This window comes from Mandrillus leucophaeus, unplaced genomic scaffold, assembly GCF_000951045.1.
Source record: "Mandrillus leucophaeus isolate KB7577 unplaced genomic scaffold, Mleu.le_1.0 Scaffold14, whole genome shotgun sequence".
Classification (NCBI taxonomy): domain Eukaryota; kingdom Metazoa; phylum Chordata; class Mammalia; order Primates; family Cercopithecidae; genus Mandrillus; species Mandrillus leucophaeus.
In genome coordinates this window covers 10,850,528-10,877,620 of record NW_012101365.1, presented here as the reverse complement: position 1 = coordinate 10,877,620, position 27,093 = coordinate 10,850,528, and the positions used below count along the sequence as shown (strand labels likewise).

General features: G+C 42.1%; 1 protein-coding gene and 1 long non-coding RNA gene across 2 annotated transcripts in view; one reads left to right on the top strand and one right to left on the bottom strand.

The window, feature by feature from the left end:
- The window catches only part of NFIA (nuclear factor I/A), a 621,436-nt gene that overhangs the window by 501,911 nt on the left and 92,432 nt on the right, over positions 1–27,093 (bottom strand). The window lies entirely within an intron of this gene.
- LOC105534933 lies at positions 9,020–25,981 on the top strand. The gene is made up of 4 exons (XR_001005356.1): positions 9,020–9,249; positions 9,729–9,863; positions 25,134–25,247; positions 25,362–25,981. It is a non-coding gene; the product is annotated as an uncharacterized LOC105534933 (long non-coding RNA).

Below are 27,093 nucleotides of genomic sequence, written 5' to 3'. Positions count from 1 at the left end.
AGAAAAGAAAAGAAAAGAAAAAGTTTAGCAACGAGATTCATTTCACTGTTTTTGATATTGATAGCTGATCATCCCTGCTTCGAATCTTCTGCAATGCTGCAAAAATGTTATGGGAAGAACCCAGACCTGGGAGTCGAGTGACCAAGTCCAGGCTCTGTCACTAAGCTATGAGACTTTGGTGGAGTATTTCTGTTCTTCGCATCCCAAGTAACTGATCTCATGTCTGTAAAATGAAGCTAACAGATCTGCTGTGCCAACATCACAGGGGTGTCCTGAGAGTCAAATAAGGTAATGGATTTGATTTAGTGTTTTCAAATCAGCCCTCAATTTAGCTATTTCAAATCAGCTATGTTCTCATTTTCTACCCTACAAGGCTGTAAGACCTGTAAGTACAAAGCTGTTTTTTAGATCTTTGTATTTGCCAGTGCCTAGCAGAGTGAATTCATTGATTCTGGACACATTCATGAAATGCCTATTTAGGCCAGGAATAGTGGCAAGTTTTGGGGTTCGGGATGAAAAAGACATAGCCTCTGCCCCTAAGGAGCTTGCTTTGCAATAGAGCAGTAAACTATAAACATATCCGAGAATAAAGTTAAAGGAAACTGATACTGAGATCTAGCCTTTAAGGGGGCCCCCTGTGTATGAGTGTCGCCACCTCCAGGGCAGGACAAGCTTCACCCCCTCTCTGCTCTCTTGCAAAGAACTGACAGCTACCAACTTCTCTATTTTTGATGGCTGCCTCTGTGTTTCTGATGGTCACATAGTTTTTTTGGGTTTGTGTGTTTCCCTGCCTTTGGACACATTCTGATAGAGTACAAAGTGGCAACTGACTCCTGGGGTCTACTCAAGGTGGCTGGATGTAAAAGATTGGTGAAATGATTTAAAGCTTATAGAGATGGGTAATTCCCCGGGGGCTAGCAGGTACTTTCCAGGGAGGAAGAGGATGCCTCTTATAAATACAATTACTATTGATTACTGTCAGGTTCTTTTATCTGATTCCTGCCCATTAGGCCCTCTCTTTGTTGCTGGAAGCTCTCACTTGCCCTCTGCCCCATCTTACCTCTAGAAGTGCTTCTTAAATGAGTCCTGCAGAATCCTAGTGATCCTTGAATAACTCATAGGTGCTAAGAGAGCATTCAGAAGAATACTTCAAAGCCTGACAATAAATAACCATTTTACGATTATGACATAAGTGGGAAGAAGGGCCAACTCATCTCAAAACGATGGCAACAACAGCAAGATCAGGTAATCCCTATCCAGCTGATTAGCTGCAAGAGGCTTTGAGTGGCACCTTGGCTGTGAGAGTGTGCATAAGGGACACCTGTAGACTGCTTTGCACTCAAGGTGTCTTCCCTTAGCTTTTGACAACAGTACCCTACTTTTGCTTTGGGAGAACTGCCACTCCCTCATTCTCAGTCTTGTACTTTCATATGTCCCAGGGGCCGAACACTTGACATAGGCATAAGGCAATATATGAATTTTATTTTCTGGTCATAGGAATGACCATATGTTCCAGTTCAGGTCAGTGAGAGAGAGAGAGTGGTGGTCCCAGGCTTATGGAAGAACCTACTGGAAGAGACAGTGCAGTGTAGTGTGATGTGTATCTGAAGCTGCTGGGGCAGTGAGGAGCCTGCAGTGTGGGTCTGAGAATGGGGCCATTACCTGAAGAGCTGAGTCAAGATTTGGATCCTGGACACATTATCTGAGCCTGGGTCAAGCTGTGACTGAAGCCAAATCTGCTCACAGACTTTCCAATGTATTCCTTTATCTAGTTTGAGCCAGGGCCGGTGGAATTTTCTGTCATTTGCATCCAAAATATTCCTAATATTATACAGTATGTGATGTTTTACTTCATTTTTGCAACATGTTTGGCTAAACAATAATATATTACATATTATAATGTAATATATATTATATATTATAATGTAATATATTACTACATATTATAATATGTAATATATTACATTATAATAATATGCAATAGTATACATTCCTCTATTTAATCATTATGCAAAGCTAAGAGGTAAAATTTGTGATCAAATTTATAAATTAAAATACTGAGTCTCAGAGAGAATGAGTGACTCACCTGAAGATGCACAGCTGATAAGTGATTGAGATAAGACAAGAATGTAGGGCTCCTGACCACAATGATTGCTAAAGATGCATTTTTCCCAAACCAGCTACTTATGGAAAGCAAATATAAAAGAAATGCAAAGGAAACCAAAGGTAATGTTGGTTGCCACAATGTATTTTTTGTTGGGAAGTTTCATCCAAAATACATGGTTCCATCCAAAGGTAAAAGACCCTCAGCCATACTTCCTATGGCCAGTGCCTTTGTCCATCAGGCCTTCATCACTTCTCACCAAGTTTCCTCCAACATTTTTCTAGGTGGTCTTTTTGCCTCCAGTCTCACTTCTCTACTATCCATCACTCACAGTAGGACAGAATCATTTTTCTAAATGCAAGCTGGATTATGGTACTGTTTGCTTACAACCCTTCAGTAGTTCGCATAGCTTTTGAGTACAAATTCAGCTTTGCACACAAGACACTTCCTGATCTGACTCTTTTGTTCTCTTCTGCTTCATCTCCTCATTCCTCCAGTAATAGTGAATGACCCGGGGTTCTCTGAGGCTGACCCATTGCTCCACTTTTGTGTACACCATTCTAGTTGTATGTGGAAATCGTTCCTTTTGTTTTTTTTCCCCGGCAAACCCCTCTTATCCTTAAATTCTCCTTCATCCTTCAGATGTTGTTTTCTCTGGGAAACCTTTTGTGATCCATCAGACTGATTTGGATGTTTCTTTTCTGTGCCCCCGCTAGACTCTGGCTCTATCTCCTTGCACTCTCACACTGTAGAGTAACTGTGTATTACATGCCAGTATCTCCTCTAGATTGTGGGAAACAGTTGTGCCCTACTCCATTTTACATCGAGGGCCTAGCAGACAGCTTGGCACATAATAATCAGTAAATGTTTGTTGCATGGATGAAGAAGGAAAGGGAGGAAATAGGCCAGGCGTGGTGGCTCATGCCTGTAATCCCAGCACTTTGAGAGGATAACGCAGGAGGATCACTTGAGGCCAGGAGATACTGAGATTGGCCTGGACAATGTAGCAAGGCCCTGTCCCTAAAAAATCTAAAAACATATTTTTTTAAAGGGAGGACATATGGAAGAAGAGATCAGTACCTTCTCTTTTGTTTGACACTTTCATTTAAAGTATTATACACTGATGTTATATAGTTTCTTTTATTAAATTCAGATATTATGTTCTTCCTAGCTTTAATATTTGAATAAATTGCTTTGCTTTTTTTAAAGAAAAATTTCATGGTGTTCCAAATTAAGTAAACAGTGTTTATTTTTCTGTGACCTCGAAACACTTGGGAAATATTGCATGATGAAGTGAGGAAGAGGGGTGGTGAGGGTTTTGTGAATGGTGAGAGAGAAAGCGGACATTTGGAAGCTGAGAGCTGAGGTCTCCTGGTCCCATTGCTAGCTGAAGTCTTTGGCAGGATGAAAATGATTTATGTTAGGAATCTAAGAGTAACTAACTTCAGTTTTTGTGGACGGAAACATTCTCTCCCCAACATGTCAAGTTGGGGCTCTTGTGCTTACTGAGTCTGACAGTTGGTACGGAATCTTGTCTCTAAGGACCTTGTCTTACATTTGCCCCTGAAAACTTCCAGAGGAATGGCTTTTGTTCCTTGGGTTTGTGCATTAATTGGGGTTCTTTCTAATTAAGTTGCTTACCTGCTGTTTCTGGTGAGTATTAAGTGTGTGTGTGCTGAGCAGGAATTTTCCATGTTAGGTCTATTATTTTATGAAACTGATCCTTAATTATCAGCTCTCACATATTTGTAGAAAGTTCAGCTTCCATGTCTGATCTGAAAAATTCAAGCTTCACAGGAGGCATTTTATACTTGCCCCAAAATGTGAAATGAGCTTTTGGCAAGATGATTTCTTGATTGGGGTATCTCACTGAACCATCCTTCCCTCCATCTATCCCTGTATTTATCCATCCACTTATCCATGCCTCAGTCCATCCATTCCATAACCATTTTCTGAAATGCTATGCTTTTCCCTGTACTTCTTCTGTAGGAACAATGAGGAGGGATACCTAAATCCAGGGTGGAGGTAGGTGGAGGACAGGGGCAGAAAAATCTTCCTAGAGGAAAGATGCCTGAGGTGAATAATAAGAAGGGAATGGGACTTAGCTAGGTTGGTGGATGGAAAGCAGAAAGGGGGCTTATTTCAGGCAGATAGAGCAACAGGGGCCAGTGCCCAGAGGTATGAGAGGACGTGATGAGATCCAGGGACCGAAAGCCGTTTAAACAAATATTTCCTGAGCACTTTACTTGTGCCAGGGGCTGCATTGAGATCTTCTGGAATGAGCTTTGCCGCATGACTACAACAGTGAAGGCCTAATGCTGAACAATTGCTAAGTATTAGGGTGAATGGAACATTTACTAAATAAATTTGAGCTAGACAGCAAAGGCAGTGGAGGAGCATGAGAGACAGGGAACTACATTGTAGTTATTGTCTGCTATATGCCAGAAGCATTACCTTCACATTCTCTGTGATGTTCCATGTACTGCTACAGAAAGAATCCCCATTCGAGATAAAAGATAAACAAATGGAATCCCACTGAAGAAAAGCAAACAAACACTGCCAGCTTTGGGGACTAAAAACACCCATACTTTTTCTACTGTACCATTCTGTCTATCATCAAGAAAGGTCTTCCCTTTGACATATGGCTCCCAGGATTCGAATCTCCCTGATTTTTCCCTACAGCATTTGGAAACAGAGCTTAATCATGCAAGTTATGACTGTAGGGAGTCTTTTCTGAAAGAAGACCCCCTAACAGGGAAACTGAATAGAAAGACTAGAAAGTGGATGTCAGGGAGACATTTGAGTTTGGTGCTTTGGACCAAACCATCTTTCAAGACTCATCTTAAATCCTCTTTCCTTTGACAAGCCTTCCCTGACCACCCCGGACTCTACCCATCTCCCCCTGCACTGCTCTGATTTAGGAGAGAGTAACTGTGCAATAGACTTAGCAATTAATCATACCTGCTCTATCATACCTGCTATAACATGTGACAGCCATTGTACTATTGCCTTAAACTGATATTTTACTCTGGCCTTAGAATTGATCTTTGTGCATGTACATTTTCCCCCAATGAGATTATAAGCACCTTGAGGACAGAGATTTTGTCATAAACATATCTTAAATCCTTCCTTCCTCCCTAATACCTAGTGCAATTCTGTCCACATAGTAAAGGCTCAACAAATGTTTTCTAGTTCCATATAAAAGACCCTGCAAGGATTTCTGAACCAAAAATATGATAGAAATTGAATAAATTAGTTTGAGAAGCAGGTGATTTAGATTTATAACTTATGGTGGAATGCAAAAATTGCCACAATAGTTTAAAGCAATTCTTATCGAGAGGCAGAGTCTATTTCCCCTCTCCTTGATTCTGGGCTGGCCTTGTGATTTGTTTTGACCAGTTGACTGTAGTGAGCATAATGTTGTGTGAGGTCTGAGCCCAGGTGTCAAGAACTCAGCAGAAGAACTGCACAGCTGAGACCAGCCCAAATCACAAACCCACAGGACTGTGAGTTAAATAAATGTTTTTTTTTTTTTTTTTAAATTATAAATCACTAAGTTTTGGGATGATACGTTAGGCACCAAAAGCTAACTGATGCAGGATCTTCTTTAATTATCAGGATAAGCCCATGAGATGCATGTTAGCATCCTACTTTATGAGTTAGGAAGCAAGCATTCAGGAACAATATGATGTGGAATGATCATAATTAGCGTCTTTCAGAGCCGTTGTTAGTGTCTTTTAGCAAATGTTACCTGGATGGGGAAACATATCAGGAGGCACATGTCTCAGCAGGCACTGGTCTGTCTGATGGGGAGGGGGACAAAGGAGTGTTTGTTGGCAGGAGTCAGGAAAAGTTCAGACCATGGAGAGTTCAACAATGTGTTGAAGGAACAGGCAAGACAGAGCTTGAGGGCTCTTGGGTCCATGCGTTCAGGCTGAAACGATGTAACTTGGGAGTCTATAAAGAGGGAAATGATAACAACAGTGACTAATAAATTCACTGAACATTTCTCATGTGCCCGAAGCTGTGCTATGTCTCTAATCTTCACAAATGTCCTAGGTGAGGCTGAGATAAATTAAATAGGTCATATAACTTGTAAGTGATTAAATTGCCATCGAAACGTAAATGTGTCTAACTCCAAAGGGAAATAACAAACAGCTGAAAAAAGAAAATGCCCCTTTCATTATATTTTCTGGTCTGTAACATCAATTTCTTCCTAACTTTCAACAAACCGAATGGGCACCTATATGTCATTGCAGGCAAAACTCTTCGGGTGCCTTGAAACAAAGCCATACACAGCTGAAAACTCATGACTTGTCCCATATTGGGTGTGGAAGGGTGGTTTCTCTAGTTTGATAAGATCAGGAGGGCCTCTCTGCGACATGCTTTTGTGATAATATTATCTGGCTTAACAGGAGTTCTACAAATAGGGCCCCTTTGAAGGGAACTGTCCCTTCTGCTTTTGAAGTAGGGTGACCACAGCCCTTGAGCAGAGACCTTCAGATATCCTCAGGTGGTGGTTTCATCCAGACTAAACTAGTTACAAACCCTTCCACTTATCTAATAGTTGATGCACTGTGCACACATATATCTTGTTGAATTGAGTAGCACAGCTTTGTGGGATTCACTGGGCAGCATGTGTGATTCCCATTTTATAAATGAGAAAACTGAGACTCAGAAGTTAACTGACATGCTCAAGGTCATAAAGTTAATCTGTGGTTGAGCTAGGACTGGACTTGGTCTGTTTGACTCCTCCTCCCATGTTCTTGACTGAATCAACTCAAAAGCATTCCCTATGTATGAGGCATAGGGAGTACAGAGATGTTTTAGGCTGGGCTCCTACACCCAATAATAGCACGTCTGCTCTAAATGCTTTACTTAAGAGTAACTAATTTAATTCTCTTAACAACGCTAAGAGGGGGTACACTTTTTACTCTTGTTTTATGCATAGGAAAATAGAGATACAAAGAAGCGAAATAGATTTGGGGTTCACATACAGGCGGTCTAGACAGGGAGGCCTCTGACTTAGCCACAGCACCTCACTGCCCCTATGCTCGGGGAAGCTACTGGTGAGAGGAGTGAGATGCTGAATAACAAGGAGACCTATGACAGCCTGGTAACAGCTGGTCATGCCTGCTTGGGTTCAAATACTTGGCCAAGTGCTTAAAACTGTTTGGTCTTGGGTAAGTTTTTTTTTGTGTGTGTGTGTATCAGCTTTTCATCTGTAAAAGGAGATTTTGATATTTCTCACTTCATAGAGAGGTATTATGAGAATGTAATGATTATGTGTGTATGTGTGTGTATGTGCATGCATATGTTCAAGTGTGTGTGTATATGTGTGTAGCTGAGAATAATCCCTGGTCCTCCAGTTAGTATGATTTGAGTATTTGCAATCATCGTCATTACAAGGCCATGAAGTGAACTAATTTCCAGACACATAGCACAGACAAGAGTCACAGATTCTGAGAAGAGGGAGAACTTATTGTCAGCAGGAATGGTCAGGACAGGCTTCAATGAGGAGGTAAGATGTTAAGTGGATCTCGAAGGTTAGAATCACAGACTTGGGAGTTGAAGGGACTTCAGCATTCATGCAATCATACGACTTTATCTCATAGAGGAAATCTAGGACCACAAGGGAGAGGTGATCATGCCATGTTTATCCAGCTAGTTGGGGGCAGGGCCTTGACTGGAACCCAGGTCTCCTCCAAACGATGCCTGTCTGAATTTTTCTGGGCTAGATAAATTAGAAACCCTGCATCCCCAGTCCATACTGGTGCTCCCTCGTGTAGTCCTCACTCCAGTCTAAGTACTCTTTATTACCTTTCCTCTGCCATCCCTTTGGGAGAAATGCAAGTGAGCAATGAATGTGACAGTGACAGGAAAGACCTTCTACAGAAGCAAGGGACTTGATAATCTATAAACTATTTCTGGGTAAAAGCCATGAATATGTATTGAGCACCTACTCTGAGGTGCTCACTAAATTTTCTCAATCTCCACAGTAACTGCTATCATCCTTTGCATAGATAAAAAACCAAAAGGCTTAGTTTTGTAGTATCTTAGTTTTGGTAATTTTCCCAAGATCTCACAAAAAGAAAATGTTTGAGTCAGGATCCGAACAATGGTCTATAAGATTCTTCTATCCACCCACCCACCCATGCACACACCCATCCATACACACACCCATTCATGCACACACTCATCTACCCACCCATCATCCATCTGTCTGTCTGTTCACTCATCTTTCCATCCAAGATACCTTTACTGAGAGTGTGTTCCATATAAGGCAGTGTGCTTTGTGGAATGGAGCTAAGGAGATACATATCCCCTGTCCTCATAGAGCTGAGTGGGGCCTCCTCGAGGGTACTGTTGGGATAGTGTTAGGGAGGAGAGTGATGAGGAAATGGTTTATGTGGAAACTGGGTACTTGGGAAGACCATGACAAAAGGATCAGTGGATTGCTCCCCGACTCCTGCTTCTAAGGTTGCAGATGAGTGCCCAGCTGGCCAGCTGGCCACTGGCATAGTCTGCCTCTTTGTGTAAAAACTAGTGGAATCACATATGTGCTGCTCCCAGATGCAGTCTCGGCACCAGCACCTTCCAAGCAGGAGGTTCTGTCATGGTGCTGCCTGCCAAGCCTTGTCCAGAGGACTGAGGCCACTTGGCCGGTTGCACTGGGTCCTGTGCCTATGCAGAGACTGTCTCACCACAGCGGCTGGGGGCGGCAGGGAAGGGCAAGAGCTTCTTTTGTGTGTGTGTGTGTGTGTGTGTGTGTGTGTGTGTTTAAGCTGGAACGAAGCCCTTTTTCACTGCGCTCTGTACTTGAGATATTTCACTGAGTGGGAGACAAAGAGGCTTTGTGTGCTCTTCAAAGTGCTCTCTGCTGACTGTGATACACATCCAGGAAAAACCCAGACCAAAGCCATGAAGTCACCCCAAGTTCAAACCCAAAATGCAATTTGCAGTGGTTAGAAATGACAAAGGATGGGTGGTAGGATCCAGAGAATAAAACAGTGAAACCCAATGGACCTTAAATAGATCTGAGGGCACTGATTTGATTATTTTCGGTGAAATCTTTTAAGAAAATTGTGCCAGATTCTTCACAGAAAATTTGGTAGAGCCTATGTTTCATCACTGGCCTAGCAAAGGTAAGACCCACTTTAATTTTCTTGGACTATTATTGTTTTTGTTCTTAGGGTGTATGTTAGGGAGAAGAGCAGGGAGGTAGTTTGTCAGATGTTGTTCTTTCCTTGTTAAGCTTCACCTGTTCTTAAGAGCAACTTGCACTTTGTCAGCCACAGAATAGTGCCTGCCGTTCAGGCTAGTGTTTTAGATATAATTGAATTGCTGGGATGCGTTAAACATCACAGGGTTTTTAGCGGAGAAATAATTTAATGATGTGGCCTTTAGGATTGTTAATTAGCACTGTCTGTATGAACATGTAACAATAACACCACCTACCGTAAAAGCGAATGTTCTACACTTCAGAACACTCATTTCTTTAGGGCTTCCCGCAGAGAAGCAGTCATTAACTCTTTTTTTGACAAATGCTTTTAGACATGCTCTGTAGGGCCGTGAATTCACCCTTCCCTCCAATCCTGAATCCTTCTCTGCATTTATCCACAAGGCAAGCTGGCTAACAGGGAAACAAGGAGAACTGTGTGCTCAGCCCTCCAGAGTGGCACGGATTATGAGGAGGTGATGGTCCTTCCCTGCCAAGATCCTGAGACACTGTCACTCTGGAATCCACAAAGAGATTCAGGCAAGGATGTGGGAAAGTTGGAGCCCTGCACGCTGTTGGTGGGAATGCCAAATGGTGCAGCTGCTATGGAAAACAGTATGGAGGTTCCTCAAAAAATTAAAAATAGAATTACCATATGATCCAGCAATCCCACAGGGTATTTATCCAAAAGAATTGAAACGAGGATCTTGAAGAGATATTAGCACTCCCATGTTCATTGTAGCACTATTCACAATAGCCAAGATGTAGAAACAAACTAAATATCCAACAACAGATGAATGGATAAAGAAAATGTGGAACACACACACACACACACACACACACACACACACACAATATTACTTAGCCTTAAAAAAGAAACTCTAAAATATGTGACAACATGGATGAATCTTGAGGACATTATACTAAATGAAATAAACCAGTCAGACAAAGACAAAACTGCATGATTTCACTTATGTAAGATATCTAAAATTGCCAAATTCATAGAATCAAAGAGTGGAATGGTGGTTGCCGGGAGCTAGGTGGAGTGGGAAATGAACAGTTGTTAATCCATGGGCATGCAGGTTTAGTTAAGCAAGATGAATGAGCTCTAGAGATCTGCTGTACAACACTTTACCTATGGTCAATAATACTGTATTGTGCACTTACAATTTTGCTAAGAAGGTGGCCCTCATGTTATGTGTTCTTACAAAGTTTAAAAAGAAAAAATTAATGGGATTAGCTCACTGGAGGAGAGGCTGTTGGCTTGCATCCTGCCTGCCCTGCTGAAGGGAAAGGTCAGGGACTGGTTTCTCTGCTGGAGTTCAGGCGGGTCTTTCTGAGCCATGGGTCTGGAGGAGGCCTGCATAGGCAGCTCGCCACAGGTTTCTCTGGCTTCTTGAGAACAGAGCCTGATAATGATAGAGAGATGAGAGCTTCCCACTCCTTCTTCTATTTACATTAGAACAGCCAAGTGTTTCTTCAACCATCCACCATTCCCTTATGTCACGTGTCTTCTGAAGACACTTTACCTCTTCAGTGAGGCAAGAGCAGCAGCATGAAGGTATTTGAACACTAGATTGTGTCTTGTTCTTCCATCAGCCAAACTTTTCCCTAGCCACGTTCTAGGCCTTGATGCCTCCAGTGAAAATCCAGCTGTGGAAACCTCAGCTTCCAACATCTCACTCTCTGGCCACAGCCCCCTGTCCTACTACCTCTCTTACTCTTCTCTTCTCACAGCCTTGTCTGGCCTCTGGTCCAGAGATGGCAGATGCCTAGTGTGATTGTTGCCACTCTTCCCAGCTCATTGAGAACCTCACAGACTGATCATGCCGCTCTCCTATTAAACCCAGAGGTTGCTTTGGAATCCTCAGCACAGGTTCCATCAACTGGAATTGACGCGTGAGATGAAAACTATTTGCCATTCCAGCTCCATCTCCTTGATCCACTTTCTCTCAGCCCATCAGGCAGGACAGACTCTACACACTTGCATTTGAACTCTTCATGACACTCCTCCCCTTCCCTTGCACACGCACATGCTGTGTCTGTCCAATGATGTGTTCTCTCCACTCTCATGCCCAGAGCGCTAAGTATTGTTGGAGTATTTTGCATTACGATGTATACTTAATGCCACAAAAAATGTGTGGTTTCTACTTCAGAACTGTCTTTTATTTGTTCTTTATTTGTATCTTCTTGCATTTCCCAGAGAAGCCTTCCAGAACCTATCTTGCCTTTTCAGTCCCCCAAACCACACTGCCTCCCCTCCTTGTCTGTCAACCTCACCTCCTATTTCCCTGAGAAAACTGGCAGAGGCTCCCTGTGCCTCCACCCCTACCTCATCCCCCACCCTCTGCCCACATGCACCCTGTCTCTCCCTTTCAGAATCTTTGTTATCTTTCTGCTTAGAGTGCTATGGCCTCCCTCTTCTTTCTCCCGAGATGTTCCTTTTTCTTCCACACTCAGCAAAGGGTCATTTCCTTGACAAAACCTTCCTTTGCTAACTGACCCTCACCACAGGCAGGCTGGGAAGTTCCCTCCTCTCTCTTCCCTCCATATCTCATACATACCTATATTAAGGTATTAATTCCAGAGAATTGTCATCTCTCTCTCTTCTAGTCTACTTTTCATCCCTGACTCTAACAGTATCTGGAATAGGGGAATGATTCAAGTTGTATGTATTGAGTGAATGAATGAATGCATTGGGAAATTGAGGCAGCAAATAGATTTTGTCCATCTCCCAGAATTGGTCATCCCCTCATCCTTCCTGTTAAATTTCACTATCTGCACTTCTCTTTTTACAAATGATACTTATCATTTTCTATCATTGGTGTACTTATTTATGTACAAGTCTTATCATTCCTAGCACACTGCAGCTTCCTTGAGAGAGTTATCTAGATTGAAATCAACTATGTGTCTCCCAAAACACAGGAAGTCACACGTGTTGTTTTTTCAATATTTGTTGGATGAATAATTCTTAAGTTGTCCTTGTATTACTTAGAATAAGGGTCCAATGCAGGCTTGTTGAATTAAACTGAATTTAATCCTTTGTCATAGACATGCTGATGTGGTTTGTTGTGTTCCTACCCAAATCTCATCTTGAATTGTAGTTCCCATAGTACCCACATGGAGGTGTGGGAGGGACCCAGTGAGAGGTAATTGAATCTTAGGGATAGTCACCCACATGCTTCTCTTCTTGTGATAGGGAGTTCTCACAAGATCTGGTGGTTTTATAAGGGGCTTTTCCTCAATTTGCTTGACACTTCCCCTTCCTGCCATCATGTGAAGAAGGACGTGTTTGCTTCCCCTTCCACCATGATTATAAGTTTCTTGAGGCCTCCTCAGCCATGCAGAACTGTGAGTCAATTAAACCTCTTTCCTTTATAAATTACCCAATCTCAGGCAATCCTTTATAGCAGCATGAGAATGGACTAATACAGTAAATTGATACCAGGTAGTGGGGTGCTGCTGTAAAGATACTTGAAAATGTGGAGGCAACTTTAGAGCTGGGTAACAGGCAGAGGGTGGAAGAGTTTGGAGGACTCAGAAGAAGACAAGAAGTTGTGGGAAGGTTTGGAACTTCCTAGAGACTTGTTGAATGGCTTTGACCAAAATGCTGATAGTGATATGGACAATGAAGTCCAGGTTGAGGTGGTCTCAGATGGAGATGAGAAATTTATTGGGAACTTGAAAAATAGTAATTCTTGCTATCCTTTAGTAAAGAGACTGGTGGCATTTTGCCTCTGCCCTATAGATGTTCAGAATTTTGAACCTGAGAGAGACAATTTAAGGTATCGGTGACAGAAATTTTTTAAGCAGCAAGGTGCTCAAGAGGTGACTTGGGGCTGGGCATGGTGGCTCATGCCTGTAATCCCAGTACTTTGGGAAGCTGAGTCGGGCAGATTACTGGAGGTCAAGAGTTCTGAGACCAGCCTGGCCAACATAGTGAAACCCTGTCTCTATGAAAAATATAAAAATTAACTGGGTGTGGGCAGGGTGTGGTGGCTCATGCCTGTAATCCCGGCACTTTGGAAGGCTGAGGCAGGCAGATCATGAGGTCAAGAGATCGAGATCATTCTGGCCAACATGGTGAAACCCTGTCTCTATTAAAAATACAAAGATTAGCTGGGCCTGGTGGTGCACACCTGTAGTCCCAGCTACTGAGGAGGCTGAGGCAGAAGAATTACTTGAACCTGGGAGGCAGAGGTTGCAGTGAGCTGAGATTGTGCCACTGCACTTCAGACTGGTGACAGAGCAAGACCCCATCTCAAAAAAAAAAAAAATTAGCTGGGTGTTTTGGTGCACACTTGTAATCCCAGCTGCTCGGGAGGCTGAGACAGGAGAATTGCTTGAGCCTGGGAGGCAGAGGTTGCAGTGAGCCGAGATTGTGCCACTGCACTCCAGCCTGGGTGACAGAGTGAGACTCCACCTTGAAAAAATAAAATTAAATAAATAAATAAAAGGTGTGACTTGAATGTGGTTAAAAGCATTCAGTTTTATGTATTCACAAATATATTGTTTGGAAATGGAATTTATGTTTAAGAAGGAAGCAGAACATAAAAGTTTGGAAAATTTGCAGGCTGACAATGTGATAGGAAAGAAAAATCCATTTTCTGAGGAAAAATTCAAGCAGGCTGCAGAAATTTGCATAAGTAATGAGGAGCCAAATGTTAATTACCAAGACAATGAGAAAAATGTCTCCAGGACATGTCAGAGACTTTCACAGCAGTCCCTCCCATCACAGGCCAGGGGTCCTAGGAGGAACAAATGGTTTCGTGGGCTGAGCCCAAGGCCTTGCTTCTTTGTGTGATCTCAGGACTTGATGCCCTGCATCCCAGGCATGGCTAAAAGGGGCCCAGATACAGCTGGGACTGTGGCTTCAGAAGGTGCAAGCTTTTAACCTCAGCAGTTTCCATGTGGTATTGAGCCTGTAGGTACACAGAAGTCAAGCACTGAGGCTTGGGAACCACTCCCTAGAATTCAGAGGATGTATGGAAATGCCTGGATGTCCAGGCAGAAGTTTGCAGCAGGGACGGAGCCCTCATGGAGAACCTCTGCTAGGGCAGTGTGGAAGGGAAATGTGGGGTTGGATCTCCTATACAGAGTCCCTACTGGGGCACTGCCTAGTGGAGTTATGGGAAGAGAGCCACTGTCCCACAGATCCCCAGAATGGTAGATCTGCTGACAGCTTGCACCATGCACCTGAAAAAGCTTCAGACACTCACTGGCAGCCCATGAAGGAAGCTGGGAGGGGGGCTGTACCCTAAAAGCCACAGGGGCAGAGCTGCCCAAGGCTGTATGAGCCCACCTCTTGCTGGATTTTGGACTTGCATGAAGACTGTAGCCCTTCATTTTTGCCAATTTCTTCCATTTGGAACAGGCATATCTACCTAATGCTTGTATCCCTATTGTATCTGGGAAGTAACTAACTTGTTTTTGATTTTACAGGCTTATAGGTGGAAGGGACTTGCCTTGTCTTAGATGAGACTTTTGACTTGGACTTTTGGGTTAATGCTGGAATGAGTTAAGACTTTTGGGGACTGTTGGGAAGGCATAATTATATTTTGAAATGATATCAGGACATGAGATTTGGGAAGGACTGGAGATAAATGATATGGTTTGTCTGTGCCCTCATCCAAATCTCACCTTGAGTTGTAGTTCCCATAATCCCCATGTGTTGTGGGAGGGACCCAGTGGGAGGTAATTCAATCATGGGGTTGGTTACCCCATGCTGCTGTTCTTGTGATAGTGAGTGAGTTCTCAAGAGTTCTGATAGTTTTATAAGGGACTTTTCCCCCTTTTGCTTGGCACTTTTCCTTCCTGCCATCATGTGAGGAGGGATGTGCTTCCTTCCCCTTCCACCATGATTGTAAGTTTCCTGAGGCCTCCCCAGCCATGCAGAACTGTGAGTCTATTAAACCTTTTTCTTTATAAATTACCCAGTATTGGGCAGTCCTTTATAGCAGTGTGAGAACAGACTAATACATATGCCTAAATATCTAAAAAGACTTGAAAACTGACTGAATTGTTAAGTTCATGAGGGCAGGGATGGTGTGCCTATCTTGTTTAATATTGTTCCTAGCAGAATGACAAATACTAAAAAGTATTTGTTGATGAAATAATGGATTTATTTTACCCTACCCTTAGGAAGTAGCAAACTCAGGTAGCTGAGACTAATTCTAGAACCACTTTTTATGACGTTCTCTAGAGTGGACAGCATTTTTTCCCTGAGTACAACTAACAAACCAAACGTCAGGAGGGGAGGTTGTCATAAGTCGTTCACTCCCTTCCTTCATTCATTTGATGAATAAAATTCCTTTTTAGTTAGGATAGAGGTAGAATTTTTTTGATCCTGAGACTCTGGTGTAGTCTTTGAGTCCCCACAATCACTAGCTCACACTGACAGACATGTTATCTTTCCTGCTTAAACACTTTCTTTAATAGATGGCATCTGGTGCCCTTAAACGCAAGTGCATTCCCACATGAGAGAGTGTCCATATTTCAGCTGTAGTGATGGGGTGGGCAGTGCTCTGTCAGATCAATTATGTACAAGACTCATCTTCTCTAAGGTTCTCTTAATTTTTTTTTCTCCTGACAGTTCACCTTGTGCCCAACCTTCTGTCTCCCCCAGTCAGACCTGAAGACGATTGCATGCCACTGGCTGTCTTCCCTCCTGAGAACATGACACAAAGGAATGCTCCCTGTCAAGTTCTTCATTATCCTTCTGATGAATTTCCCCTGATTTAAACAAGTTGGTGGTAGACAGACCTTTCTTGCATTTTCACAGACATGCCAGGAGGAAACCCAGCGTCTCTCAGTTGCCTTTAAATATATGAGGTAGTATCTCATTGTGACTTCAGTTTTCTTCTAGTTCACCTCATTTTCTATTTCTTCTGAAGTAGTAATGCCACTTTGACCACAGTGAACAGGGCAAACCGCCCCTGGGGCTGTTTAGAAGAGCACAGAGTTCTCTGCCAGTGGCTTCTCTCTTCTGTCTGGGTCAGCCTGGGCAGTGGTCAGGGGAGCTGTCTGGCTTCCTAGCAGGCGTTGTTGTTTGTGAAACTTTATAAAACCCTCTCCTGGGGTGTGCAGAGGAGGTGACGGCATCACATTCTGTTATTTCAGTGAAGTTTTTGTAGTCTGACTTGGCAGAAGCCGGTCAAAACATAATGAAAGCAGCTGGCAGGGGGCACCATGCGGGAGTATCAGAAAGGCAGCAGCTCCTGTCCACTTCCAAAAGTGCAAAGTGGCAAGTGAGGTCAGCAATTTCCCCAGTTACATTCAGGATGTGGATACTTCTTCATGTAGCTCACTTATACCTGATCTGAGCCAACATTATTGCTCCATCTGAAGTCCTGCAGTGGCCTCCCCTCTTGTCTCCCTGCATCCTCTTGTCCCCTCCAAACAGCAGTTAAAATTACGTTTTAAAAATGCAAATCATTGAAAATATTTCAAATGCTTCCATGGCTTCCTCTCTTAATTAGAATGAAATCCAATTTCTTGTGATGGCCTGCCAGGCCCCAGAGACTTCGCTGCCCCTCCTTTCAGGCCTCCTCTTCTGCCATTCCCTCACTCATCACTGCAGCCTCCTCCTCTTCTGTGGAGGCACCAAGTCCATTCCTGCCTTATGGCCTTGGCACTCGCTTTGTCTCCTGCCTAGAAGGTGTTTCAACCAAACCTTTGCAAGGTTAGTACCTTCTTGTCCTTGAAACCTCAGCTTATAGGCAACTTTCTCAGGTGAAACCTACCTGACCACCCAATATAATGCAGACTTGCCCATTTTGCCCTGGTTTATTTTCTGTATTGTACTTCCCTCTTGCAGGACTCTTCTTATTTATCTTATATTTTCCTCTATTATTATCTGCTGTCTTCAAAAGAAATTATTCCCATGACAGCCTTTTTTGATCATCACTTTGTATGTCCTCAGGGTTAAAAAAAATGCTTGCGGTACAGTCGGAGCTTAATAGGTATTTGTTGAACATTTGAATGAATGGATGTAGTCTTTGCATTCTTTTGTGTCTTCTTAGACTGCCACCTGTGTTTTTCATTTATACTTTCTTTAAGATGTAGTTGATTAGAGTTTAGGACCTGGATTCTGACAACAGTGTGTTCAGGGTCCCATTTTGCTGCATGCTAACTGAAGAACCCTTGGGCAAGTTAACGCTCCAAGCCTCAGTTGACTGATCTCTACAATGGGGATAATAATCACAGGGCCAACTTCTAAACTGGTTGTGAAGATCAAATGGGGTACTACTTGATTGACACCTGACACACAGCAATTGATGATTAAAACTAAAAATTTGGCCAATTTATGCAGGGTAGAGTGTATTCAACTCAAAGCCTTGAGAGGAAAAATAGAGGCCCACAGAAAATTTTTAATCATAGACCTTGGTGCTACAGTTATCTGGATTGTTTTTTTTAATTTATTTTATTACAGGGTCTCACTGTGTCACCCAGGCTGGAGCACAGTGGTGCAACCATGGCTCCCTGCAACCTTGAGCTCTTGGGCTCAAGCAATCCTCCCACTTCAGCCTCCTAAGCAGCTAGGACTACAGGTGCATGCCATCATGCCCAGCTAATTTGTATGTGTGTGTGTGTGTGTGTGTGTGTGTGTGTGTGTGTGTGTATTTTTGGTAAAGACAGGATTTTACCATGTTGCCCAGGCTGGTCTTGGCCTTCTGGGCTCAAGTGGTCCTCCTGCCTCAGCCTCCCAAAATGCTGAGATGACAGGCCACCATTTGAGTGTCTTCTTTACTTTTTGTTTCCTTCTTTGTAATGTGAAGAAAATTATACACTCCTTGTAGGGTTGAGGTGACGATTAGAGGCCGTCCTTACCAAAAGTCCAAGCTGGTGCCTAGTTTTGGGTGCAGTAAGCAGCAGCCACTCTGACTGTGTCCTTGCTTCCTGGGTGGTGAGATTTGCAGTGTGGAGAGGAAGAGAAGCGAAGCAGACAATCTAGCAATCTGTGGAAATTCTTTTTGAACGCTTTGATAAGCTCAGGCCCAAGGGCTGTCTCATTTGACTTCCTCTTACTCACCTTCCTGTCTGCTTGGCAGTCACCAGGCTGGAAGCCATGCCGTGGCCCCTCACTGGTGGGTCAGTATGTTTTATTTCCCCTCAGTCCTCTCTAATGAAAAGCACTCGCATCCAGTAAATCTTTCCTTTGCTCTTATTAAAGCACTTGATGTTGGTTATTGAGGTCTGTTCCAAGCTAGGTAAGAATCAATAAGGCGATCCACTTAATCACTTCAGCAATCAACAAGCTATTTTCTTAGCTTGCACTCTGGCCACTGCCTGCAGAAATCCGGGGGCTTATCAGGCCCTTGTAACCCAGGGAGCTGCCTGGAGACTTTCCCTTTCATTCCCTCCTCCCTGTCAACCTCATGAAGTCCCAAGTGTTCTGAAACAGCCCTGCCCTCTGCTTGGTCTCAGGGCTGTGTTGGGTAAGATAATGACAAGCCTGTGCTTCTATTTGTACTCTTGCCATTAAGGGCTCCAACTGGGTCTGGGCTGTGGGCAGTTGATACCTGATTACAGATAGTCTCGTTTTGGCCATTGTGGCTTAGCACACCTGGGCAGGGCAACTGCTTAAATGAGGGTGACACTATTCCTACTGGGCCTAGCCTTTCTCCCACCTCAGTATTCAAATTTCACTATCACCGGGAAACTCCCAGGAAAAGGATCAGTCGTTTGCTCCTTGTAATGTTTTGAACATAGATTTACTCTAAGGCATGCTGTACCATATTCAAGCTCTGTCCTGTTTTCCAGACAGCCTGTGATCTCCTTAAAGACTGGAGCTGTGTCTTAGTCATCTCTGCATTATCAAGACCACCCCAATGCCTGACCTGCAGGAGCTCAGTTGCACTTATTGAAAAGAAAGAAGGAAGGAAGGACAATAAAAAGGAAAGAATGAATTTCTTTTTATAGTCCTGGAAAACAGCATGGTTCCAAGTCCTGGCATTGCCAATAATTGCTGGGTGACCTTAGGCAAGATAAAGAATTTGTTTCAGACTCAATTTCCTTATCTGTCAGTGAATTAGATAATCCCCCAAATTCTTTCCAGCTCAAACATTTTGTAATCTTATGCCTGTAAATCTATGGTTACCAATTCTTTCATACCCAAACCCACTTTGTATAACAAGTATTTTGAAATCTCCTTTTGCCAACATGAAATGAAATGATTCAATATTAAAACCTACCTTCATCTAATTAGGAAAAAAAATACTCTAACTGTAATTTAAAGGGGAAATAAAAGGAAAACAATTTATGATAAAATAATACATATTCCTTTATGTAAAAGTATGGCTAGTACCAGAAGATATGATGAAGGAGTCAGAACTTCACACTACTCTGCTGAATCACTTTGAATGATGTGACAGTTACAAATGCAGAGTGATGCAGGTAGGTTACTTTGGTGCCTCATATGCCACAAGAAGTACTGATGTCGTTACAGTTCTAAACTAGCAGCACACAACATTTCCAGAATTGACATGGTAGTCATATTCCTGGAAAATTCAAGATATGTAAAGCAAAGGTAGATTTTAAGCTCAGATAATTAAAAAAACAGGCTTTCCAGCCATATAAATATCTGTGGAACATTCAAAAGCTCTCTGAGAAGCAGAAAGATTCTTCATAGTTCAGAACTGTCCATGCCATTGAAGATCTCTGGAATCCTTGGCTCCTGCCCACTATGAACCAGCAGAACCTCCTTGTACCAACCAAGAACCTGCCCACCTACCAAATATTAAAAACGCTATCCACAGGGTGGTATCATTTCTTCCAGGAGCTAGTGCTCTAAGCTTTAAAATGTTCTGAGCAGAGCAGGCTTCAAGAATGAACAATCTGTGTAGTCATCAGGGCTCCCTGCTCTTTGAAGGATCATGTGCTTGAATACTCTCTTGTTACTCTCCTGAATTTCTTAATGATTTTTGAATAAGGGTCCTTATGTGTTCACTTTACAGCAGGCCCTGCAAATCATGTAGCCAGTCCTGGCTATGTATTATGACAGGATTGCTGTATTCCTAAGCATCTGAGAGATGTTTAGTGTTGAAACAACTAGTTTCCTTTGCCTAGTAGTGCTTTCTTTTAATTAGCTAGGATATCCTTAATTACTTTAATTAATTAATTTGTTCATTTATTAAACTAATACACACTGAGCTTCTATTATACACCAGGTAGACTCTGGAGTCAGAAGACCTGAACCGCGATCCTAAAAGAGCTTACAGATTCTTGGATTCTCTGACTGTAAGATGGAATTATTAATAATAACTCTCTTTAATTATTGTACAGAATAAGTGTGAATTTAAAAAGATAGAGCATTTGGAAGTAAATTGTACACTATGACATAAATGTCAGTTGCTAATTTTATTATTGTGCTACTCTTTTTATCTTTGAAGTAAAGTTTTCTACTTTTCTTCATTTAGATATCATGGAACATGATGCTCTTGGCAGGACACCAAATATCAACTTTCCTACAAAAATCAGAAAACAGAGTAATTGGGTTCAGCAAAATCTTTCAATTTGGGTGTTACTAGTGTAGACTTCATGATAACTCAAAATAATTTTATCAAATTTAAAAAAAGATATGTTAAATTGAGTTTGTCACATAATCATGAAAGTTTTGGGCTGATATAGACTTCAAAAAATTATCCAGTGCTTAAATCTGCTATAATATCCCTACTGAGTATTTCCAGAACCAGCTTTGGTTAATTCCTGTGATGTGTCCTTTGGAAGCATGTGTGCCCTGTGCTAGGAACATTTAAAAAAGCAATTCAGTACGTTTGTATGTGAATTACAAATTATTCTCATCCACTCATTAGAGCAGGGCAGGGCAGCATGCCTTCTACTAGGCAATACTTACTTAATTTAGTTGTATTTTATAGTAACAAAATTTCTCTGAAAAGATGTACTTTATAATTCACACTTTTCACAAATTCAGCTCACCCCAAACACCTACTTTTTTAATAGTAAGGTATTACCATACTATGAAGAAATTTAAAGTGTAGGGAGTTACTTTCACAAGTATTAGAATCTACTGGGATATAGTTAGTTGGTTCGGAGATTATTAAGCAGCAACAATTTGTGCTTGGGAGGGAGATGAAAGCTGGTCTTGCCTTAATTTGTTAGAGTCATGGGCTGAGTCACAGTAAGGTCCAGGCACAGGGTCATGTCAAGGCATGATCCTAACTCTGTTATCAACAGGAAGAGAAAGGGCCATTATACTTTGAGACTGGGATTCTTTCCTTTGTAGTAGCTTTATGAAAATATGATTGAGAAGAGTCGCATTTTCGTATGGACTGCTGGCTGTATATGGTTTGTACGTGAGAATTTGAAAATGGATATCTTTTGATAACATTAAGAAAATGACAGATTTTATTTATTTAGATAGTTTTATATGCAAACCTACTTATATACTTATAGATGTGTGAGCGAACACATGTGTGTTTGTAACAAGAGGCAGGAAGAGGTGAAACAGTTATGCCCTTTGATAATACCAGGTGTGATGGGCTATTGAATGGTTTCCTATTGGAAGGACTCAAGCACCTTGCAAGCAGAAAGTGACTCTCCCTGTCCAAAGGGATGTGAAACTTCTCCCACTGCTGAACCTCACAGGATAGAGAAACGATACAGCTCTCTGAAAGGGTGGAGTGGCAGGGGATTCAGGTTAGGGAACAGGGAGCTGCAGGAAAATGCTGAAGGTGTTTTCAGAGTATGTTGGTGGGAATCAGAGTTTTCCCTAGAAATAAATTATTTAACGCTTGGAACCTAGTGTTTAAAGACTGAGTTCTAAGAAAGTGTGCAGGCAAAGACTAAGGGCTGTGAAGCACAAAATGAGCATTCCTGTGTGGAAAGCTTGGGACAGAAGACTCGGGGGCCACAGGAAACACAGAGAGACTGTTCTGTAGCCTCATTAGTTGCACGAATCGATTCTTCAACAAACCCGCACCAGACTCACCGCGGAACGCATTAAAAAAATGCTAATTCCTCAGCCCCACTTCAGGTCTGGTGATTTTGGAATATGTGGTTTTAAGCAAGCTTCCTGGATGATTGTTAGTCACACTGAAGGCTGAGAATGAAGAGGAATGGAATAATCATTGGTGTAATGCCTGTCTGCTCTCTATGTCTTCTATGAGAACAAGGACCGGGTCTTGTTCTGCAATGTTTCTCCGGCACCTCATTCAGCCCATCGACCATCAAAACCATTCAATAAATAGTTTTTGAATAATTAGATGAATGAATTAATAAAAGGAACTATAAACTGATATGATAGCCCACTCCATACCTTTTATAATTCTTTGTCTTTTGATAGTAAAGGCCACAGGTTCTAGTTCGTATTTAAGAAGGGGGTTAGACATTTCAACGAAATCCATTTGATGTTTTAAAAAATCCTGCTTCTAAGAGCTTTAAAGTATTGTTATATATAGGTATCTTGATTAGGTGGATTCTTGCTGACTATTACAGTACAGATGCTGGCGCTAAGAGCGGGGAACTCCAGGTGTGTGCAACGTTAAGAATTCTTTGTTAATTAAATTTGTTTCTGTCTGCTGTCTATTGCACACCTAGCTAGAGGGATTTTGGGGAAACATGTATGAACTTACAGTTAAAATCTGGAAGAAAGAGTTCAAAGACAGAGCACATCATATTGTGGTGGTTTGAACATCTTTCAACTCCCTCCCTGTTATGCAACTGAAGGATACAGTGGAGCTGCAACCTAACCCCAAACCCTTCTTCCCCAGACAGAGGATTTTTTCATAAAATCCACTCAGGCCCTTCTTCTCATGTTCTCCATACACTTCTCACCAGAAAAAAGAAATCATTCATATCTAACAAAGGGTCTTGGATTCTTCAGATAGTTTCCATTATAAGTTTTTGGCACCGTTATTACTCTCAGCTCAAGTTACCTTTCTGATCCCTCTTCTTTCATCTGCTGAAAATGGATTATTTCCTTATTAGCTCGAAACCCTTACTGTTCACTGGAAGCAGGCCTGTGTACGAACAATGCTACCCCTGGCATATTCCTGAAGTTCCCCGGTTGTTCAGAAACTTGCCCTTAAAGCAAGCTTTCCTGAGAGTGGAATGACAGTGTCTTTTCAGGAAAGGGCTGCTATCACCAGAAAATCACCAGTTTCTCTAGACCCTTGCCTTGAGAAAGCTGAGCACTGCCAACAAGTGCTGGAAACCATAACAAAGTGTTTTCTGTGAAGGAGATGTCTTATGGGTTGGCTCCATTTGGGGTTCATGGGTCTAAGAGGCACAATGAGGAGACTTGGGAGTCCTTCCTACACAGCTTCAGCCAGAGATTTTCCGCTTTGAACTATTTCATCATGGAAATTCGACTTCTTTGTTCATTTGGAAAAAAAAAGATCTACTTCCTAAATATTTTAGAAATCACTTTATAGACTATCTCAAATTTGAAATATTTTCTGAGGTTCTTTACCAGGGTTCATGGATATTATTCAAGGATATTTGAATTTAGATGAGAAAAGAAATTATGCCTTTATGTTCACTAATCTCTAAAAGAAATTTATCATGTCTACTAATTATGATGGAGAGCAATAATATTAGCAATGGAGAGTCACAGTAATATTAGCAAAAACCAGGACTTTGTCATCACTAAAAATCACAGATATCTTCATATCACATTGCAGTCGTTGAAGATGTCTTGAAACATTATTTACATTTACCACTATCTTGAAATTCTGGTAAATATTAATCCCTCTAATAGAGCTTGCTTTGTGATGCATGAATACAGAAGCACTATTCTTGCTATAGCACACTATTTGAAATATTTTGATACATGGATTTGGTAGCTATCTATTTGATAATGTGTATATATTTGATCACAACATACATAGTAACTTTAGTTGCTCAATGCACTTTCTTCTTTTATGTATTTAAAATACTACTCTGAAAAGAGGTCCATGATTCACCAGACTGTTAAATGGGTCCATAGCATAAAGAAGTTCAGAACCCCTGAAAGCAAGTCAGTCAGGGTCTGCATTTTGTGGTTGTAGTAGCTAATGAGTTGTGAGAAGTAAAAAGAGCCCTTGACTTGAAATCAAGAGGTTTGTGTTTGAGTCTCAGCTTTGCCACTTAACAGCTAAAGAGCAAGTCATGGGCTGCTTTGAGCTCCAGTTTCCTTACTGTTACAGGGAAATAGAAACAATGGCCACCTTGCGGGGTAACTGGCAGGGTGAGATCAGTGGCTTAGGATCTCTTTGTCTCTGGTCTTCCTAACTCAATTTTTAAACATCGTACACATGCATGCATTTTTCTTTTGAAATAGAGTCCTGATGATATTATTCCACCCCTGCCTATAGGATACAGTCCAGCACCTCAGCCCAGCACAAAGTTCTGGAACCTTCTCCAACGGTGCTCCCCACTCAACCACTTCAGCCATAAGGAGCTTTTTATCATTTCCTTATCACATCATCCTTTTCCTTCCCTTAAGAACCTTGTCCATTCAGTTGCCTGTCCTTGGAATAACTGTTCCAGCTTTTCCATTCAGAAAATGTACACTCAAATTGTGCCCTTCTCTCTGCAGCTCTTCCCCTGGTTCTCTCAGCAGACTCCCTCTTCCTCAATGCTCCCAGGGATGTGCTCTGCTCCTCTATTATAACATTTGATACCTGCTTATATTAATTCATTTTTACCATGTTTGATTCTCTCATTCTCATTTATATTATGATTTTTTTTCAAGCTTGGGATATGAAGCTGCATTAGGGAGAAAGCTTGCACAGCTTAAAAAACACGTTGATATTATCATCACATTGAGTGGATATTGGTCATTGTATTTCTTTTATTTTGGAATTCCAGATACTGTGAAAGGATTTGAGAGTTTTTTTGCGAATCCAAAGATGGCATTTACAAAAGGTGGAGAAGCAGTTCCCTATTGAGGGACATGCATACAAAAAGCGGATGACAACACATGTGAGCATTTCCCATGTGCATTCTGGGGAGGCACAAGCAGTGGAGCCTTGACCGGGGGTGGGCATCTTCCTTCAGAAGTTCCAAAAAGCCTTTCTCTCTCTCCTTCTTTTTCAGCCCATAGAGTTCCCAGGGAAGAATGAACCCAGATTCTTGACCTGCAGAGGTGGTGTACTGCCTGGAGAAATCACTGGCTGGCAACCGTGCTATTCTATCTGTCCACCTAACTGTGGGCTCCCAGATCACCACTGCTATGGGTAGGGGGCTGTATGGTGGGCCTGCTCGGGCTGACAGGCTAGCTGTGCTCCCATACCAGAGGTGGGAGAAGGAAATCACATCTGGTGTGCAGCTATGTCGTGCCAGGCACTGTGCTGTGTATTGCACACATCTCAAACCTTGTGACAAACATGTAAGGTATTTTTTTACATATTACAAATGAAGGAACTGGGCTCAGAAAAGCTGCATTATTTGCCCAAATTGCAGCAGTAATGCTGAATCCAGGTTAATCTGACTCCACAACCCATGTTCTTTTCACTACATTCCCATATCCTTGTTCCCCCTACTGTCCTCACTGGTCAAGGTGAGCTTGGTCTTCCACAAACAGGCTAGAAAAGTATGCTTACTTATCTTTAACTTTATGCTTTTAAACTAATTCTTACAAAATCTTCTCCAGATAAGTCAAAGACAATGGGAATGTATATTTCTAATACATTAATTATACTACATTATTGGTTTACGCAATGCCATCACTTCGTCATCTTCTTTGACACAACATCCCCCTCCCCTCTAGTTTATAAATGAGGACGTTGAGGCACAAAATGGTTAAGTGACTTGCCCAAGGGGGAGATTTATCCAATCATAAAGATGGGCCTGAACTTTTTCTACTTTGCATTCTGACTTGAAAGGCAGGAAACATATGCTCAAGAGGGAGATCTCACAAAATTTCATGTCAGATTGTGCTCTCGCTAATTTAATCCTGTCATTCCTGGTTATATCCCTTTGGAAAAACCACCACCAATGCTTTCTCTTTTGATATATTTACACTAAAAATATTCCCTGTACAAACCACCTCACTCTTTCACAAGGAGCTGACTTGGCCCTCTCCCCTGAAGTGGGTTGCACATCCACCCGGCCCACCCCCCGAACTCACTCTAGCTCCCTTCCAGTTCGAATTTATTCAGAACCTCCCTTTCTAGGAGGAAGCAAGGAGAGGGCAGTTATCTTTGTGGACTTGGGTCCTCCTGGACCCTTTGTCCTTGTGGTCATGTTTCAAACAGAGTTGAGGCTCCCCAAAGGGGAAAGATTATTTAAGTTTTGTAAATGCTGCCCTCCAAAAACCACTTCACATAAATGTTTCATGGCTTAGCCTCTGTGAGGCCAGAGCTGGAACATTCAGCTGTGAGGGTGTTTATATTTGTGGAACTCTCTTGAACATTTGCTGCGGGTTTTAAACAGCTGCTATGCTGAAGCTCTGGGGATAGGAAGATCATGAATATTCAGGTGAAGCCACCAGAATGAACAGCCGTTAATAGAATAAATGCCTAAACAGTTGTGTAAGGCTTATTAAGACCTATTGGGGCTGAGATAATAAATTCCCACTCTGACATGTTGCAACTACTGTCGCTTAAACACTTTGGACCACCTCTTCTGAACTGAAGGAAAAAATGATGTTAGTTCTCTGCGCGAACACAAAGAAACACCTGGAAGCCTTGGCAAGGGGATGAGATTTGGCAGAGATCTTTCCGTGTACCGATGCATCCTCAGGAAAATGATGTGCCATTCATTGTTCCTGTTGTCAAGGTTATCGCAATCGACTCCAGGCTGGAACGGGCATTGCTCTTGCACTGAA